Source organism: Pezoporus occidentalis, unplaced genomic scaffold (genome assembly GCF_034315485.1).
Source record: "Pezoporus occidentalis ecotype Australia unplaced genomic scaffold, CSIRO_AGI_Poc_V1 ctg70, whole genome shotgun sequence".
NCBI lineage: Eukaryota > Metazoa > Chordata > Aves > Psittaciformes > Psittacidae > Pezoporus > Pezoporus occidentalis.
The window spans coordinates 3542054-3558270 of record NW_026916053.1 but is presented as its reverse complement, the minus strand read 5'-3'; the positions used below and the strand labels follow the sequence as shown (position 1 = coordinate 3558270).

General features: G+C 46.7%; 2 long non-coding RNA genes across 17 annotated transcripts in view; both read right to left on the bottom strand.

Moving 5' to 3' along the window:
* Window positions 1-1122, bottom strand: part of LOC134175918 (uncharacterized) — a 53186-nt gene extending 52064 nt beyond the window's left edge. For 9 of the 16 annotated variants that reach the window (XR_009969193.1, XR_009969192.1, XR_009969184.1 and 6 more), the window contains exons 1-2: window positions 886-1121; window positions 439-597 (exon numbers count right to left, since the gene is read on the bottom strand). This is a non-coding gene — a long non-coding RNA (uncharacterized LOC134175918). Of the gene's footprint in view, window positions 1-438; window positions 598-885 lie in introns of all 16 variants that reach the window. The other 7 variants (XR_009969185.1, XR_009969195.1, XR_009969196.1 and 4 more) reach the window with 1 other exon arrangement.
* Window positions 1123-4321: 3199 nt separating this feature from the next.
* On the bottom strand, window positions 4322-12237 carry LOC134175865 (uncharacterized). Its single transcript, XR_009969170.1, has 3 exons — window positions 12088-12237; window positions 10801-10863; window positions 4322-5994 (listed from the first exon to the last, which is right to left on the bottom strand). It is a non-coding gene; the product is annotated as an uncharacterized LOC134175865 (long non-coding RNA).
* Between the last annotated feature and the right edge of the window lie 3980 nt (window positions 12238-16217).

Below are 16217 nucleotides of genomic sequence, written 5' to 3'. Positions count from 1 at the left end.
TCTGAATTAGGCATTTAAAGGCCAGTTTAACCTTGCAGAACGGCTGCATGTCAAAGTTCTAACATTTCAGTTCAGATTATTCTAGTGCACTGCTTGCTCTGCAGTTTGTTCGGGTTTGGTTTTGTTGGGGTTTTTTTTATATGCAGAGTATGCCACAGCAGAACAAAAAAGAAGGGGGGGGGGGGAAGGTCTCTTAACCCATCCCCACATGAAACACACACCCAGCACATCCCTGCACAGACACACACAGGCAACACACACACACACACACACACACACATACATTTGCCAGATGCAAAAGCCCAGATTTAAGTCCCCGGGTAAGTTGGATGGGCGCTTAGTCCTGCATTGGCCAGGAAAAGTGTTTAAAAACAAGCTGAGCTGGGAGCGGTTAAAGGCAAGGCAAGGGAGCAGGAGGAGGAAAAAAAAAAGACATACCAGTTAGGAGCTTCTGTTGCAGCAGAGGACTCACCAGAGCACTAGCTGAAAGCTGAATCAGCTTTCGAGAGTTAGGGATGCATAGAGGAGGGTCATGGAATCACAAGGTAATAATGCGCTTCATGCTGCAGCCGTCAGCCTTCTCCTTATAGCCAATCTCTAATGCAGGAAGGGAGAAAGAGAGCAGGCCCGGGGATGGGATTAGTCCTCACTTGGAGAAGAGAAAAAAGACCGAAATAATAAAGCCAAGAGTCCCCAGGCAAAGGCTCCCTCCCCATCCCCAGCCCCATCCCCAGCCCTCCACAACTCCGGCCCCGCGGTGCGGCGGAGGCAGCGCGGCGCGGCGGGGGCGAGCGGCGGGGCGGGGGGAGCGCGGCTCCGCGGGGCTCCGCGCAGCAAGGCACGGGTTAAGGAGAAACAACCTTGCCCGCCCGGATTGCAGCACACCTTGATGCGAAAAGGGCTGCGCCTGCAGAAGTGCCTGCGCGCCCCCCCCCCCATTCCCCATCCCCATCATCCTCCTCCTCCTCATCATCATCCTCCTCACACCCACCCCACATCCAGCCCCCGGGTTGGGGGTCAGGATGGCAAAGGGGGGGGTGCACACCCCGGGGTGTGTGGGGGGGGGGAGAAGGTTGGTGGAGGAGAAGGGGGGGGCAGCGCCGGTCAGAAAGCGAGTCCACCTTTCCAGTGCTTATATACCCAGCGAAGCATCCGAAACACGCACTCCCGGGCGAGTGGCCCCTTCTCCTGCTCTTCCCTCCCTGACCATATTTAGTCAACCACGGCAAAAAATAGCCCGTCAGCTGGAGCCTGCGGAGCAGTATTTGGAGTTCAATCACTCCTCGCAGCCCATTGACTACTGGTCCTGCAGGGTCCTGACTCTGCCTTTTTTTTCCCCTCCCGCTATTTTTAGCTAGGCCAAATACAGCAGGAGCTCATCTTACTACTCTCCACCAGCCCGAGGGTTCGTGGGGCCCTGGCTATGTTTGGTAAGCACCGGTGTTGGGAGACGTGGAGCGGAGACCTTGTCAGTGCCGGAAGACCTTTGGGTCGCACCCAAATTAATGTGTTTCCTCTCCTTTACCTTCTTCCATTTGTAATTCTTCCTCTGTGGTAGAAAGGTGTCCAGGTGAGAAGGTGGGGAAGAAGCTCAGTGGATCCTGATTTTTGCCTTACGCAAAAGGGAAGAGCCAGGATTCAAAGACTTCACTCTGGGGCCAAGTTCCTCACCATAATGTCTTGGGTACCTCCTTGTCCAGCCATGTCTCCAACAGTGTTGAAGGCTGGAATGGTATTGGACTCTTTCCACCCTACATGGGGAGCACTAGGGAGTCCCATCGCCAGCTAAAGAACACCCCTTGTTATGGTGAGTTAATGCAGGTCACCAACAGAGTGCTGTGTGCTGGTCCTTGGGGTCATGGGAGCTTTCCAGCCTCCAAAGCTTCACCCAGCAGTACACTGAGGAGGGCCAGTTTTGGCAGCACAGGCACTGCCTTTGGCTTGCGCCCAGAAAAGCAGGTGGATGTGCCTAGGAACTTGAGTTAGGCCCAGCTTCAACGTAAAGATGTCAGGACCACAGAACCCTGAGGAGGTCACCTTGAGAGAGCACGTAAATGATGACATAAGCGCCATTGGCTGCATTCAATGCTTATTTGCAGCAGACCTCCATCCTGGAACACCTCCTGGATCCAATGCCCCCTCCTGCCCTAACCACACCAGCTCTCTAATACCATGCCACCTCATCCAGAAGGCCCACGTCGCCTCCTTGCATCCCAAGAGCACCTCATGTTGATGGACCACTGCCATGGGCAGGCTTTGAGGGACTGGGGCTGGAGGGACCAGTACCTGCCAACGCTTGCTTGGATGGTGGATGTGGGGTCAGGGTAGGAACCCCAATGAGGTGCCCAACACCCTCTGTTCCCATCAGCAGTCAACGAATGTGGAACGACACATAATAGAGACACCCAGCCACAGGGTCTGTGCACTGCCACACAGAGACCAGGCAATGCTGATCCCGACGGATACCTCCACTTAGGACATCACGTGAGACTGTCAGGCAACACTCGCCTGAGGGTGTTGTACTTGTTGGGAGCTGACAGCAAGTCATCTAAGGATGGGAAACGCCTGCAGGAACCACCCCACAGTGCCACGAGGTGGGAAGGGCTCCCAGGAGGTCCCAGCAGTGCTTCCCCATGCCCTGATGCCTGAACTCCCCAGCTCTGAGGGCACTGCCAGAAATAGCCACAGTGGCTGATGTGTCTGCTCCCTGTCCTGGGCTGCCTTGGCCCTTGCTCTGTCTGAGCCGGCAGCTCTCCTGAGCCCACACTGGGAACATGGATTTCCCTCTGCCCGCCCAGTCCCAAGGACAGGCTGTTCCACACCAGCAGCGCTGTTCGGACAGCCCAGGAATGGGTGTGTGGCAGCAAACCCAGGAAGTCTGGTGTCTCTGAGGTGCCAGCACCATCACTGTAGTGGCCATAACATAGAGCAGTGCTCAGGACACTCTGTCTGACCCCAGGGTACAAACTTGGAACCAGCAGTAAGTAGACACCAGGCTTCTCCTCACTCCTCTGCTCCAACGAGGTCCTTGTGACCACCAATGTCCCCTTTGCACCTTCAGGTCATTTCCATGCAGAACAGCCAAGCATTTCCTGCAGCGGCACAAACCACATCCTTTGGGTTTTAATTCCTTCTCTTTTCCATCACTGCAGGGATGTCCAAGCCTCTCCCCCTCGGGCATCATCCTGGAATTTCAATGCTTTCCTAGACCATGCCCTTTCCCAACTGAAGCCACAAAAGCCCTTCTGCATACTGGCTCACCCCAGGGCCACCCAAATACATCCAGCGGGGGCTTTAGCCAACATACCAGCCAGCACAGGGGTAGTTCGCTGCCTGTTACCCTCTTGGGTGCATCTTGTGGGGGGGCTGAGAACCCAAGTGCCAAAAGCGACAAGTTCTCACTCTATTTTCAGCCCCATCCGAAATCACAGAGTCCCCTTGAGGAGCAGCTCCTCGTGCTCCAGCAGAACCCACCACCAGCAGCAGGGGAGCTGTTAAGAGCCGCTGCTATCGCAGGCACAATCGTGCCCTTCTTTGGATTGAGTGAGTTGTTATCACATCCCTGACAGGTTCCCTGGGGTTGAGAATCCATCCCGACACCAAGATATGTTGGGAACAGGAGCGAACTATAAACAGAGATGAACCAAAAGCAAATCAGAGATGTGAATGAAGAGATTGTTTAGAGCGCAAACCTGCTCTTTGCACACAGATTTCTTCCCTTCACTAATTGCTTTACACCACACTCACCCTTGAGCTCACGGGGACTGAAATACCCATGTTCCTCTCCCAAAGGCACTGCACTTTTTTATCAGGACCTGGTTTGGAGCCTGCACCATGCCCTAATAACACTGGGAGTTTGGCATGCAGAATGCCGGGAGAGATGAGTCTGAATGTGCAACCACCGCAGCCTGATAGACTTTGCATATATATATGTATATATATATTTACCTACACACATACATATATACACATATACCTATCTACATGTGCATATGTAATAATAATGCACGTGTGCGTGCACATCATCATTCTGCATTAAAGCTCCTTTAACCAAAGAAGCCTGAGGAAGATGCACGGCAGGCTGTAAAACTGAACCAGTTCGAAATGTTATGTGAGAGATTGCAACGCTCCAAACAAAATGCAAGATGTTACTTTAAAAGAAGCAGGCCTGGGCTTTTGAATTTATGTAACCTAAACTGATTTTGTCTGTTTGAAATTGTTGTTGCGTGTGGGGAATCTCAAAGAGGAGAGGAGCAAAGCTGCAGACGTTTCCTTTGGAGTCCAAGATTACAAGCCCCTTTACTTCTCCTTGCAGCTCCAAAGCTGTTAATGGTTTGCTTCATTTTATTAACAGCAGACAAGGAAAAAAAAGAGAGATTCCTCCTCGGAGCATGTGTGAGGTGACAAGTTGGATAATAACAGCTCCTTTGGAAGCTTTTATAGTACATTAGGCAAACATAGTGGATGTTTATAGACTTTTAAAAATGCTGATTATATAAAAATGCATTTTTAGCCTTCTAAAATACCAAGCTACTGTAATATAAATATTTCTAATAATATTAAAAGAAACCCTAAAAACGCAGATTATTGACCCAATTGGAGCATTATTTGTATTGATTTCAGGTTTGCTTTGGGCCAAAATCTGATCTCAAACCAAACGACTGGACAGTACCCTGTGACAAGAGCCAGGTCAACCAGGTTTTCTCCTCCCGCAGATGCTTTGTTTTCCTGGGATGAAGCCAAACTGACCAAGCCATGCACCCCATTTACCCTCCCTGCATCCTCAACCCCCTCCAGCTCCAGGAGCTCTTGGAAAAGCCAAACACCTCCCAGCACCCAGCTGCCCAGCCAGCTTCCCACCTGGCTGGTGCTGAGGAAGCTCATGGTCACCCAGGGGTTGGTTTTTGTCTGTTCTCCATGAGAATTTGTATGAATAATTAATATTTTATTGGCACAGCAGCTTGACTCTGGCTCTCTCCTGTTTCTCACTGATAAGGTTGCTGGGGATGCGCCTTCTCTCTTTTTGGTCTCTTTTTCCTACTTTGCCTCCGAATTCCATCAGTACATGGAATTAGCTTTTGCCAACAGCAGTTGTCTCAACACAGATAAATTCTTGCCAAAAATTAAGGGCTTGACAAATTGGCACATCCCTACCAAAAAAAAACAATACCCCAAACAACGAATGAAATGATGAGTTATTCTTTGGTTTATAAAAGCAAATGTTGGCTTTGTCTTTTATTAATGACTGGGAAAGACCAACTCTGAGCTTTGGAGCTGCCTGCAAAGTCCCCTAAGTCAGTGTGAGATCTGGCTTTTACATCACACCACTGTAACGCCTGTTTGACCCCAAAGAAGGGTGTTTATTTCATCTTCCTGCAGTTAATTTTCTTCCCTTTGGTAATTGAAGCTCAGTTTTTAAATAAAACACATTTTTTTCTGTGTGCAAGGTCCCATCTGTCCATTAACTGAGCCCATTCCACATCACTTGGGAAAATCGCAGCCCCACAGACAGACCAAGGGAAGGAGCTGCCAGCGACTCACCCACCAGATGAATGCAGCGATCGCAGCACCATTTTCCAACGTATTTGTGCTTCAAAACACATCTTCTAACCCAGATGCCAGCTCCAGCCTTATCCGCTGTACATGGATATAACATGTCTGTGTGACATACAGTTCATTATGATGCAAAAGGTGCTTTATCCCCGCTCGTCCCAACTTTTGTCCTTTTATTTGGTGTTTCTGGCAAGAGAAAGAACGAAAATGAAATAGTTTTCAAAACTAATGTCAAACAAAAGCAGTGTTCACTATAGCACAGTAGTAACATCCTTTCCTCTCAAGATCCTAATGTGGGAGACCGCCGTGTTATGCTCTCCCCTTTTTAATAGGGAAACTGAGGTAGAGTCGGGGTTGCTTTGCTGGGGAGCCAGGGCATGGGGCTGCTTCTCTGCATCCTTCCAGTGAGCTCAGCCACCTCTGGGGTTTATCAGCATCCCACTGTTGGTGGATGAAACGGTGACATTAGTGATAACTTAGTCAATACCCACTGTCCAACTTGAGTTCATTCACATGTTGTGGGCTTTTTTTCAGTTCAGCAGCATGGAAGGGTTGGGTTTTTCTTTAACATTCCTGAAGTTGTGAAATACAGCTGTCAGATGCTATTGGAATGATGGAATACAGCTGTTTCACTGGCTGGCTGGGAGATTTCCAGTGTCTCTTATGCAGATATACACAAAACCAGCATGTTGCTTCTGTAGTTTACGTGCATAATACAGAGCTCTTTGTTTTGGCAGATACTCCTCTGAAAACACTCCCCACCTCACCTCCAAACACAAATGGTTTTCACTTATTAGATGGGGTTTTTTCCCTGCATTGTTGGAGCAAAAGTAACAATGGGCAAAAAGGCAGCAGAACAAAAGGTTTTCATAGCGGTCTATCTGTTTAAGTATTTATGAAGCACCAATCTCTCAGGTACCTGGCTCTTACTGTGGTTTTAAAAGATTATTATGCTATCATACTATAAAGCAAAGAACAAAGGCCCACTCATAAATTTAGACAAACCCCCCATATTTTCCCATCTGCGTGATCTCTCTGAAACCTGGGATCTTCTTTTGTGTCAGGGACATTTATGTCTTCTCCGATGTCCTTCCAACAATAAGCGTTCCAGCAGCAGAGATCACGTTATATACTGTGGTTTTGTTTGTGGCAGAACAAAATTAAATGAGTACATAAATTACTCTGCTCTGGAATAAAGAAACAAGCAAAAGAGCATTTCTTTTTTAAGTGGCTTTTTTTTTTTCCCTTCCCTGATAGGATGAGTTAGATTTCCTGAAACCATGTGCAAATTAAAAAGTTCACAGTTCAGGCTTATTGTGAAAGCTAAATCTCAGCCTCATTTTGAGAGGCGGCATATTTAGGAAGACACATTTGGATTTATATAAGAACTTGTAATTGGTTTCCCACATCTTCCTCGAGCGAGCACGCCTCCCGCTCCCTCCCAGATTAACATTGGTGGTGCTTAACAGCAAAAAGGACACTCGTGGCTTGGTGCACACCACAGAAATACCCCCTGATGCTAACGGAGCGCTGCAGAGGTCCTCTCTGAGGACCTGCTGCCTCGACTCACTCATACCTGAAATACAGCTGTGCCCTTTGCACCCCCCAATGCAGCCTGTACCACCCTCAGCGAGTTTTTGAGGAGCAAGAAGAGCATCCTTGAAGGGATGAGGGCTGTGGCAGGGACACCAGTGGGGATGGTCTGAGTCTCCTTGAGCACCTCCACAACACCCCATTGAGCACAAACCTGCTCTTAGGTTTCTTATCAGGCTCCTCCACTGCAAATCTCAGGCCTGGAGTCACCACTGATGGCTGACCCAGAGCCAGAGCTGTACCAGACTGGTTTGGGAGCAGAGGAACTGGGAGGATGGAAGATAAACCTGATCAGGAACTGACACAAGAGAGGCACGGGCTGGTGCGAAAACCAAAGACCTGGAAGGGCTCCACGCTTTTTTGCTCAGACACATCTTTTCCGTGCGTACAGGGTAAGGTAACAAGATGCATGATTTATTTAGCACAGAGAAAGCAGCTGTTCAGAGGAAGTATGGGAGTTTTCAGGCAGTCATGCTCAGTGCCAGAGGAGTCCCATTTACAAACGCTCACTGCTTCATTTTACCCCATCCCTGTGCTTATCTCCCCATCAGGCTGTGCCATGCGGACGCCTTCAGCTCTCAGTCTCTACTTCTGCCTTCATCTCAGTTCCATGCAGTTGCCGGTACTGCCTGGGTTTGAGGGTCACCCCACCACCTTTATCTAATATAAGAGGCTGTATCTGAGTTTCTGACATTGTCTGAGCCAAGGAAATCCTGCTGCGCTCTGTCAAGGGTATTAAAAACAAGCAACCCACTGCAGCCAGGGGCATCAATGAGGCTCCACTGCCTGCCCAGGAGCAGGTGAGACATCCTCAGAGGGACCTGTACCAGCAGCTCTGTGCCCGATGCTCTGCTGAGCCAAGCCCTTGCTCAGATCAACCTCTCTACAAGTTCACCTTTCATGCAGGGTCTGTGCTCCCCCCTCCAAAACCACTACACACGACTTGTGATGCTGGATGGGGTCAACCTCCTCCATAAGGTTAATATTTCCTCTTTCTTTGCTCAGAGCTGGGAATGAAACTACATCACTTCTGCACAGAGTGTGGATGGTGCAGAGATCACCAGCTCACCAGGCTTTGAGGCTCAGGAGCTGCCCTGGGAAGCATGGCACGTACCCTCAGCCCTGCTGCAGAATACCTAAGCGGTCTGGAATTAACTGTTCTCCTGCAAGTAACTCACTAATAGACGTGATTAGCAATTAAGAAAAACATTATTATCTGTCACATGGGATTGGGGAAATATTCATTGCAAGCCTGTGCGTGACAGCGGTAAGAAAAGTGTCCAGGAAGGCTAAGAAAATATCAGTAAGACAATGTCAAGGAGGTTATCATAGGGAAAGAGGTAATGATGGGAGAGGAAGCCAACAAGGTGATCCATGAAAGATGGTAATGAGCAGAAGTGCCAGCCAGCAGCGTGCACGGTGTTGCACTTACAAGACAAGATAATTTATCATCAGATATAGGTAAAAGTTCTTCTGGAAGATCCAAGAATTCCTTGCTAAATCAGGAAAAAAAAACAACATCAGCAAAAAAATCACAGGTGAAGCAGTGAGCAAAAATCATTGAGCAAAACAAAGGTGCTCTGTACTCATCATGATGGGCATCTCAAAACTCTGCTGGTCTTCTTCATCTCCGCCTTGCGCAAATCCCTCCACACTGGTCTAAAATGTGTGAGGAGCTTTTAATGCAGTGCCTGCCTCTGCCAGACCTTCAACGGCAATTAGGCACCAACCCATGCAGACAGATAGGTGCTTGGTAACATTTCCAAAAGCACAAGCAGTGAATTAGATGCTTACTTATAGCAAAGCACTTCTGAAATTCAGCTGAACTTCCTCCCACACTTAAAAGGCCCAAATATGCTTGAAAATCTGCTCTTTCCAGGCACACTGCTATGCCTCCAGCTAAGCACAACGCACCCGAACTGGTGTGACCAGATAGTTCTAGAGGGGCTATGTAGTCAGAAGACATCTAGACTGCACTTAGACCCTGGCCAGGTATCTCCAACTAGAGCTTTCCCAGACTAGTAGTAGGACGCAATAGCTTGATGGCAGCAATTTCATGCTTGCTAGATTTCAAACTTAAAGCCATAGCCTTAGCTCCTTCTCCCTAAAAAATATGGAGCCAATATAAGGGAAAATAGATGTTATTTCTTCCTCAAGCTGCAAACGTTAGGTTAGTTTTTCATTCTCAGGCTGCATCAGGATGCAATATAGGCAAGAATAACTTATTACCTCTTGGGATTGTTGGAATAATTGGAGCAAAGCCTGCTTTTTAGGAAGGACACAAGTAGCTTTTAGCCGTGGTCTGGCAGAAAAGGATCATGTCACCTAAAATTGTAAAGAAATTCCCTTCTGGAAATGAATGCAAAGCTTTAATGAAAATCTTCTTAAACCAACTGGTGTTGGAGCCAAACCTAAGTAGGCTGGTTTTTGTTAGGACATACCCTTCATGAGTTGTGAGCTTACAGTGGCACTGGCAGGTTTTTGCCCATTCCTCTTGGTCATGCTTCTCTATTTATTTAACGTTACCCAATTCATTCAAGTGTAAGTTAAGAACCAGTGGATTATAATAAATGGTTGTTGAAGTTTAGCAAACCTGTAGGACCCGTATGTATATTAATCCTCATTGTAAGTGCTGTCAGTTGCCACTTAACCTACAGTAGCTGTCTTCCAAACTTATTATATTAAATACATATTTGAGATGACTAATTTACAGCATTAGCAGAATACATTTATGTCACATCCCATATTCCCTGCCTTTGCAGGCTCCTCACAGGGAATGTCTCAGGAACCAGGCAACACACCCCAAAGCTGCAGTGAAATGAACACTGTGGAAAGTTCATTGACCACCTTGTAAATCAGGAGTCCCGAGAGAAGCAAACCCAAACCCTGTGGAGGAGCCAGAGCAAGAACACATGCCACAGCCACCTTGTTCATGGGCCCATCACAAGCCTATGTCTTAGCCTCAGCCACATGTTTTGCTGCAGGCTGCTGGAAGTCAATGACCTTCTATCTGCTGTTCCTCCAATGAATGGGCTGAATTTAGCTCTCAGGTTCAAAAGTTACTGAAATGCCCACAGATCATGAATGCTTAATCTCCCTTTCCTCAGGAATCCACCTCAAGAAGCCTGAGGGTCCTGATCTAAGACTTCCTGCAGTCAATAAAAGGCTCGTTTTGATGCCATTGACACTGACACAGCTTTTCTAACAAGTCTAACTAACACTAACAGCACGTGTGGGTCTTGCACACATCTGACTTGGGGCTGCAATTTTCCAAGCAATCATTTCTCCTTGATTTTTGAGCTTGGATCCAGCATGGACCACAGTGCGTGTGCAATGAGGTGTGTGCCCATTCGGAGGTAGAGCTGAGGTGTGTTGTTCTGCAGTAATGGCACGGTAACTCCATTAGAAATAATAGTAATTAGGTTGTGACTCACCTTAGCGCTACCACATTACATCCTAATGGCTGCTCAGTTAATTCATTTTTATTGCATGTGTCTTGGAATGGAGTTTTGGAGTGTGCTAGTAATGCATTGGAAATCAGGAGTGTACATGGGCTCATGGGGTGGCCCAGCTGCATTTTGGTGCTCTTGCCAATAGCAAAGAGATAATGAAATCAGAAGGAATTTCTGCAAGGAATAGGAAATGCTACCTTACCATGGGTCCATCAGTAAAGTCACCCTTGTTGAGAGGCGGTGGGAAATGCAAACAGGGCTTCTGCTGCAAAGAGGGATTCAAGTAAGCTTGGAAACTCAAGGAGGTGTCGTTGGACACAGGGAAAATGGAGCAGCAAATGAATCATTGCCTGCTTTGTAGGGGAAGGTGACTGGGGGAGACACACTGGCACCTAGAGAAACTGCCTGGGTCTGCCCAAGCTGGAGCCCCAGCCTGCCTGCTTCGTTAGCCCTTGGGCTATAGAGGGATGATGACCAAGCTCTTTGCTGCTGAAGCCTTCCCTCCTGCTCCTTTGTTTACAAGGGCAGGGCTCCTTTTGTCTGTCGTCTTTGTGGCTCATTATGACCATTATTTGGGGACAGGGTTTTTGCAAGGTGCAAATTACCTTGCAAAGGTGCGAATTGCCTTCCTCCAGGGAGGACCTGCCCTCCGAGCAGAGTCTCCACCTTTCTGCTCCGTAGCCATCCAGCCTGATCACCGCAGGTATTTTTAGAAGGTCATTCCGAAGCAGTCATTTCATCCAGTGATTTTATCCTCTGCCTTTTAGCAAACACTGTTATTTCCCCCCTCACCCCCCCTGTTTCAGATGGTGACAGGTTTTCATGTCAACATCAAATTACCCCATATTTCTCGCCCAGTTCCTGAGCCAGGACCTCTGCTGACACCCGGAGTCACGCTGGTTGTCATTCTCAGCAGAGGGACCGAGACCGTGTGAGCCTGGATGAATAAATGTCTTTCTTTCCTTTAGAGGTGGTCCCTCGAGGCCAGTTTTTCAAGCAGAGGGATTTTCCACTCTGCAGGACAAACAGTGCCATTCATAGAAAATATATGTTAATGGAAGGGAGCTTCATGCCAGCATCTCTCTGCGTGTGTATCAGCCTCAGCAGCAATGACTGTGCAGCTCCAGCAACAGGCTGCTTCAGCCAGCCAGGCTTGGAAGCTGCACAAGGAGAAATGCCTGTGTTTCTGTAAACCCTAACACTTTGCTTTCTCTTGTGATATGTTCCTTTTGTTTTCACCTTTCTTTACTTTCAGGCATCAAATTTACAAGGGCAGAATGTAATTTTCCTCTTAAAAAAAAAAGGATATCTGGATTTCAAATAATTCTCCCGGCTATTTTAAGGGAGGTCAAACCTGAGGCCCCAAACCCCTTGACAGTGTCCCTCTGATACATTCCATTAGCCAACAAAGGGTTTGATGTAAGCTGACATACATCTTTTAAAAGATAGCTGATAATCTCATTTTGTTGAAGTATTTCTATCACGTTACCTTTAGTTTGAGGCTGAGGTCTCCAGCAGGAGTTGAAGATAGCAGCAGGTTGGTGAGGAGCTCTGCTCCGGGCTGGGTTGGAGCATGGGGTCTGTGCCAAGCCCAGCAGCCATATCTCACAGGGCAGCAAAGCATAGTGTTGCTCTTGAAATCTCTGCAGAAACAGTGAGCCAGTCACCCAGCCAGAGCTCATTTAACCCAACACAGCTTTATCCACTTCTTATATTGGTGAGAACAGCACCTGGAGGCAGTCAGAGGCAGCTCAGGAAAGACTGGGTTTGTTTTTTCTGCAAGGTCAAAGAGAGCCACGCAGGTGAGAGAGTTTCCTTGCACCACAATTCCAACCAGGCAGCATGAGAGGTAAGCCAGGCATGATGGAGTGGTGCAAGCACTGCAGGTGGTGGTGAGCTAATGGTGAGCTCAGCCCATGCTTGCCAACCTTGTCTAACCCTACCACTCATCTCTATTCCCAATGCTGGTGTGTTGGTGTTGCTTTCCCCATGCGGGAGAGTGCCCTGATGGAGGCAAGGAGAACTGGAGGACAGTGCTGTTCAACAGGTACCAGTGATAGGTCTTCACTCAGAGCAGGGCCTTGTACCACCCCGAAGTGATTTTCATGCCACTAATGTGACATGTACTTTGGTCCTGCAACCTTTTCCAGTCCTGGGAGCACTATTAACAAATAATTTTGTCCAATGTGTTCTAAAGGTATTAGTTACATTTACTGTTCTGCCAAATAGCTGTTTCTTTCCGGTTTGGCAGGGAGCATCTCATTCAGGAGAGAAGATAATTGTCTGGCTCAATAGCTGATCTATTTTCTACCCAATGATGGTTTCCCTTTTGAAAACTGATGATCGATCAGTTACATTCAGGATCACCAGGTGTAATATGTTTACCACATAGCATATTTTTTTCCAGAGTGGAAGGAACGCATTAGGCTTCGTATCATTATCAGGGGATATTTCTGATGTAAAACTGTGCTGTATTAATGAGACTACCCATCAAAATGGATGGGTCAGATTAAAATAGGACAAATTGCAGGCTCCTGCTTAGAAGTCACACGGGAACCTCCAGCCTACATTATCTGTAAAATTCAAACCAAGCCCATTTTTGGTTCAGACATGTTTACATTCTTATTGGAAAATATATTAAACTATATTTAATGACATTCATGTAAAAGGTTGACTCATGTTTCTGCTTGATGCCGCCCAGGTCAACTGAACCTAGAGCTCAGGACTTTCAGATACTATTGTAATTCTAATACTGATATTATCTCTGCAAGATGGGTCTGGGCATGGAAGCAAAACCTTTCCTCTTTCCCAAAAGAGTCACAGTGATATAGGAATCATTTCACCTCTTTTTGTTGCGCTTCAAGTTTTACATTATGTTTTAATAGGTCTGTCATACTGTACAGACAAAAGGATGTTCAGCTGCTGCTGTAATTAAAGAAAATCACTGCAACAGATAACATCAACTCAGCAGATTTCAATGATCTTGCTTTCCCTGCTCCAGACTCCACTGCTCCTTGCATACCGAACTTCATCTCCCCTAACTACAGCTTCTGAAGACAGGCACTCAGTCAGTCCTATAGAGTCTCACTGTAGGATAATTTGTCCCATGTTAGCTCAACCACCTGTGTTAAGCCTATTAATTTCTTCCGTACCAGCTCTGGGAGCAAACTGGGCAGGAGGCCGGCAATGTGTCTGCAAGCAATGGAAGAAATATCACTTTGCTATATCCCAAGAAAATCCCGTGAGAGAAATGCGCTTTTGGTGCTCCCATTAGCATCTGTGGCTGGTATCCAGAATTTCTCCTGGAATTTCGAGCTGCATTCAGCTTCTTTGAGCAGACCCACCCTTCTCTTCAACCAGCATCACCCGGTCAGAGCATCCCCTGCGGACTGTGAAGGAAATCTTTCCAGTGCTACATTTCATAGGTTTAAATAGGCAGCAGAGCTCCACATTAAGATTTTATTTCTTCCTCTCCTCCCTTAGATAAGTGTGGAAAAAATCACCTGTAGTTAAACTTAGTCCATTGGAAACCATGAATATTATATTGTCCTTTGTGCAAGAAGGGAATTAAAGAAATGCTTTTGGCCTTGATTTTTTCATTTGAACTTCTCTGCTTGAGCTGCACTTTTCTATTACCTCTGCGACTCTGCCTTCTTTATGTTATTAAAAGAAAAGTAATTTATGATTGCCCGTCTTGCAGTCTCTAATTATTTCTGGCTGTGCATCACAATTATTAACTTGAGAACCCATCCTTTTCCTAACAGGATGAAAGACACTTAACCTTTTTGGAGTGAGTTACTTGTAGGTAGCCATGTATCCATCACTGCAAGCCACTGTGTCCAGTCAATAATGACACTTTTCTGTTTTGCTGTGTTGTTTATACTTGGTACAAGCCACGTGTTGGATTTACAATGAAGATGAAACAGTCACAGGTTGCTTGAGGACTGGGTTTAGTACCTGGGTGTTCTAAAGTACCTTGCACTGTTCATAGCCTAATTCAAGATGAGGCAGTAAAGTAGCATACAGCATGAACTAGAATATCATGGAATATCATCATATCACTGCTGTTCTCCTTTTATTTTTTTCCTCTGGATTGCACTGGTTTTCCATTTACTTCTGGTGGGTAATGAAGGCATCTGTTCTCATCCCAACAGCTATTTGCAACTTGCTTTCTGAGAAATGGAATAGCACTATGTCAGCAATTTTGATCAACTGAGAAAATCCTGCCCTGTGTTTATGAGGCCAGGACAGTCATTGTATGCAGGCAATTTCCATAAAAAGTCCCAAGGAATGGAAGATGAATGGGAAAATTAGGTTTCTGAGATGAGTTCAGGTACCCCAGGGAGGTTTCGGAGGTGGATCTTGGGTGCGAACATCACAAGCAGAAATGCCCTGGCCAGGTGTAGTGTTCATGAAAATTAAACCCCAAAAAGGCTGGGGAAGCCCCCACCTTTCACAGCAGAAACCCCAAAGCCACTGGGGAAACCCATTTTGTGTCAGTGAATGTGCTTTCCCCAGCCCCCATGGCCCCTCTGCTGGCTCACATTGGAGTAAAACCCTGGGCAGTGCTTTGCTGCATTCCAGATTTCATCTGTATCAATCATTTCCCCATGTACCAGCACTAAAATATGTTACCTGGCTCAAATACAGCAATCAAAGTGCTCCATGCCAAACAACACATCTCCATCAGTGAAGCCAGGCTGGCCTCCTTTTTGGGTCCAACCTCTCACTTTTCTGTATCAAGACCATTTGTCTATAAAGCGCAAGCTCTTTTGTGTCATCGTGCAGATAGCCTTTATGGTAGGTGTAACTACATGCAAAGGAAGGAGTGGGGAGGAAAACCTTTAAGTATTTTGCATTTATAGTTCTATGTAGCTTTATTGCATAGTCAGTAAAAATCCCTGCTGATTATGTCATTGCTGAGGCAATCAGGTGCCAAAAATACTGGGTTTTATTTCATCTGAGCAATAATCATTTTCTGCCTGAACAGTAGACCTGGTTATTGTTTCTTTCCCTTATGTTTTCATTAATTAGAAGGAGGTGGAGAGGTAACAAACGACTCCCTGGATGCTGAAGTGTACATTTTTCACTGTCAGGTTATAAGAGGCAATGGGCAAAGACAATATATCCTGTCAGATGTGAGAGTGCTTATTGTCAGCGTGGTTTGTAAAAATAGAAAGTGAGGTAGCGTTTCTGGATGGAGTTGAAGCTATCCATGGATGGAGTTTAATCTGACTAATTATAACTAAAGGCTTTGGCAAACAGCATCATATAGCTGCAAGAATACTGGGTGGTGCTTTTTTTTTCTTATCAAGTCCGTGTGAATGTTAATGTGTGTCAGTGTAAAATCGACTTCTATTAAATCTTCTAAATTGCCATGCACTTCTTCACCCGCAATGCCTCACTTCTTCATAGCAGCGCCGCGGAGTTACTGGTAAAAGTATTAAAACTCTTTGAAACAGTCATATATCTTCTGGTTTACAGGAAGTGCTTCAAGGGAGGGGAAAAGAAGGAATAATTTCCGAGGAGCGCTTGTCTCTTGCAGCAGAGCAGAGTGGAGAAGGGGGTTTCATCTGCAGCTGAATGGTTGGCCAGGCTCCATTTTATCGAGCAGCTCCC